Raw genomic sequence first — 4,240 nt, 5'->3', positions numbered from 1 at the left:
TAGTATAGTCATTTTCACAATATTGATTCTTCCAATCCAAGAACATGGTATATTTCTCTGTCTGTTTATGTCATCTTTGATTTCTTTCATCAGTGTTTTATAGTTTTCTTAGTACAAGTGTTTCGTCTCCTTAGGCAGGTTTATTCCTAGGTATTTCATTCTTTTTGTTGCGGTGGTAAATGGGAGTGTTTCCTCAATTTCTCTTTCAGATTTTTCATCATTAGTGTAGAGAAATGCAAGAGATTTCTGTGCATTAATTTTTTTTTACATCTTTATTGGAGTGTAAATGTTTTACAATGGTGTGCTAGTTTCTGGTTTATAACAAGGTGAATCAATTATACATATACATATGTTCCCATATCTCTTCCCTCTTGCATCTCCCTCTCTTCCACCCTCCCTATCCCACCCCTCTAGGTGGTCACAAAGCAAGCTGATCTCCCTGTGCTATGCAGCTGCTTCCCACCAGCTATCTATTTTACATCTGGTAGTGTATATATGTCCATGCCACTCTCTCACTTTGTCACAGCTTACCCTTCTCCCTCCCCATATCCTCAAGTCCACTCTCTAGTAGGTCTGTGTCTTTATTCCTGTCTTACCCCTAGGTTCTTCATGATATATTTTTTTCTTACCTTCCATGTATATGTGTTAGCATACGGTATTTCTTTTTCTCATTCTGACTTACTCCACTCTGTATGACAGACTCTAGGTCCATCGACCTCACTACAAATAACTCATTTTCATTTCTTTTTCTGGCTGAGTAATATTCCATTGTATATATGTGCCACATCTTCTTTATCCATTCATCTGTCGATGGACACTCAGGTTGCTTCCATGTCCTGGCTATTGTAAATAGAGCTGCAATGAACATTGTGGTACATGACTCTTTTTGAATTATGGTTTTCTCAGGGTATATGCCCACTAGTGGGATTGCTGGGTCATATGGTAGTTCTATTTTTAGTTTTTTAAGGAACCTCCATACTGTTCTTCATAGTGGCAGTATCAATTTACATTCCCACCAACAGTGTATGAGGGTTCCCTTTTCTCCACACCCTCTCCAGCATTTATTGTTTGTAGATTTTTTCATGATGGCCATTCTGACTGGTATGAGATGATATCTCGTTGTATTTTGATTTGCATGTCTCTAATGATTAATGGTGTTGAGCATTCTTTCATGTGTTGTTGGCAATCTGTATATCTTCTTTGGAGAAATGTCTATTTAGGTCTTCTGCCCATTTTTGGATTGGGTTGTTTGCTTTTTTGTTATTGAGCTGCATGAGCTGCTTGTAAATTTTGCAGATTAATCCTTTGTCAGTTGCTTCATTTGCAAATATTTTCTCCCATTCTGAGGGTTGTCTTTTGGTCTTGTTTATGGTTTCCTTTGCTGTGCAAAAACTTTGAAGTTTCATTAGGTCCCATTTGTTTATTTTAGTTTTAACTTCCATTTCTCTAGGAGGTGGGTCAAAAAGGATCTTGCTGTGATTTATGTCATAGAGTGTTCTCCCTATGTTTTCTCTAAGAGTTGGATAGTTTCTGGCCTTATATTTAGATGTTTAATCCATTTTGAGTTTATTTTTGTGTATGGTGTTAGGGAGTATTCTACTTCAATTATTTTACATGTAGCTGTCCAGTTTTCCCAGCACCACTTATTGAAGAGGCTGTCTTTTCTCCATTGTATGTTCTTGTCTCCTTTATCAAAGATACGGTGACCAAATTTGCATGGGTTTATCTCTGGGCTTTCTATCCTGTTCCATTGATCTATATTTCTGTTTTTGTGCCAGTGCCATACTGTCTTGATTACTGTAGCTTTGTAGTATAGTGTGAAGTCAGGGAGCCTGATTCCTCCAGCTCCATTTTTCTTTCTCAAGATTGCTTTGGCTATTCGGAGTCTTTTGTGTTTCCATACAAATTTTGAAATTTTTTGTTCTAGATCTGTGAAAAATGCCAGTGGTAGTTTGATAGGGATTGCATTGAATCTTTAGATTGCTTTGGGTAGTAGAGTCATTTTCACAGTGTTGATTCTTCCAATCCAAGAACATGGTATATCTCTCCATCTATTTGTATCATGTTTAATTTCTTTCATCAGTGTCTTACAATTTTCTGCATACAGGTCTTTTGTCTCCTTAGGTATCTTTATACCTAGATATTTTATTCTTTTTGTTGCAGTGGTAAATGGGAGTGTTTTCTTAACTTCACTTTCAGATTTAACATCATTAGTGTATAGGAATGCCAGAGATTTCTGTGCATTAATTTTGTATCCTGCTACTTTACCAAATTCATTGATTAGCTCTAGTAGTTTTCTGGTAGCATCTTTAGGATTCTCTATGTATAGTATCATGTCATCTGCAAACAGTGACAGCTTTACTTCTTCTTTTCCAATTTGGATTCCTTTTATTTCTTTTTCTTCTCTGATTGCTGTTGCTAAAACTTCCAAAACTATGTTGAATAATGGTGGCGAGAGTGGACATCCTTGTCTTGTTCCTGATCTTAGAGATGGTTTCTGTTTTTCACTATTGAGAATGATGTTGGCTGGGATTTTGTCATATATGGCGTTTATTATGTTGAGGTAATTTCCCTCTATGCCTACTTTCTGGAGGGTTTTTATCATTAATGGGTGTTGAATTTTGTCAAAAGCTTTTTCTGCATCTATTGAGATGATCAAACGGTTTTTATTCTTCAGTTTGTTAATATGGTGTATCACATTGATTGATCTCTGTATATTGAACAATCCTTGCATTCCTGAGATAAACCCCACTTGATCATGGTGTATGATCCTTTTAATGTGCTTTTGGATTCTGTTTGCTAGTACTTTGTTGGGGAGTTTTGCGTCTCTGTTCATCAGTGATATTGGCCTGTAGTTTTCTTTCTCTGTGATATCTTTGTCTGGTTTTGGTATCAGGGTGATGGTGGCCTCGTAGAATGAGCTTTGGAGTGTTCCTCCCTCTGCTATATTTTGGAAGAGTTTGAGAAGCATAGGTGTTAACTCTTCTCTAAATGTTTGATAGAATTCTCCTGTGAAGCCATCTGGTCCGGGGCCTTTGTTTGTTCAAAGAATTTGAATCACAGTTAGTTTCAATTTCAGTGCTTGTGATGGTCTGTTCATATTTTCTATTTCTTCCTGGTTCAGTCTCGGAATGTTGTGCTTTTCTAAGAATTTTTCCATTTCTTCCAGGTTGTCCATTTTATTGGCGTATAGTTGCTTGTAGTAACCTCTCATGATCCTTTATATTTCTTCAGTGTCAGTTGTTACTTCTCCTTTTTCATTTCTAATTCTATTGATTTGAGTCTTCTACCTTTTTTTTCTTGATGAGTGTGGCTAATGGTTTATCAATTTTGTTTATCTTCTCAAAGAACCAGCTTTTAGTTTTATTGATCTTTGCTATTTTTTCCTTCATTTATTTCTCATCTGATCTTTATGATTTCTTTCCTTCTGCTAACTTTGGGGTTTTTTTGTTCTTTCTCTGACTGCTTTAGGTTAAGGTTAGGTTGTTTATTTGAGATGTTTCTTGTTTCTTGAGGTAGGATTGTGTTTCTGTAAACTTCCCCCTTAGAACTGCTTTTGCTGCATCCCATAGGTTTTGGGTCATCGTGTTTTCATTGTCATATGTTTCTCGGTATTTTTTGATTTCTTCTTTGAATTCTTCAGTGATCTCTTGGTTAATTAGTAGTGTATTGTTTAGCCTCCATGTGTTTGTATTTTTTACAGATTTTTTTCCTCTAATTCATATCTAGTCTCATAGCACTGTGGTCGGAAAAGATACTTGATAAGATTTCAATTTTCATAAATTTATCAAGGCTTGATTTGTGACCCAATATATGGTCTATCATGGAGAATGTTCCATGAGCACTTGAATTAAGGTATCCTGGTGTTTTTGAATGGAATGTCTTATAAATATCAATTAAGTTCATCTTGTTTAATGTATCATTTGAAGTTGTGTTTCCTTATTTATTTTCATTTTGGATGATCTCTCCATTGATGAAAGTGGGGTGTTAAAATCCCCTACTATGATTGTGTTACTGTCAATTTCCCCTTTTATGGCTGTTAGCATTTGCCTTATGTATTGAGGTGCTCCTATGTTGGGTGCATAATATTTACAATTGTTTTGTCTTCTTGGATTGATTCCTTGATCATTATGTAGCGTCCTCTTTGTCTCTTATAATAGTCTTTATTTTAAGGTCTATTTTGTCTGATATGACAATTGCTACTCCAGCTTTCTTTTGATTTCCATTTGCATGGAATATC

The sequence above is a fragment of the Leucopleurus acutus genome, assembly GCF_964270905.1.
Source record: "Leucopleurus acutus genome assembly, chromosome: 12".
Taxonomy (NCBI): domain Eukaryota; kingdom Metazoa; phylum Chordata; class Mammalia; order Artiodactyla; family Delphinidae; genus Leucopleurus; species Leucopleurus acutus.
Note: the sequence above shows the minus strand (reverse complement) of the source record.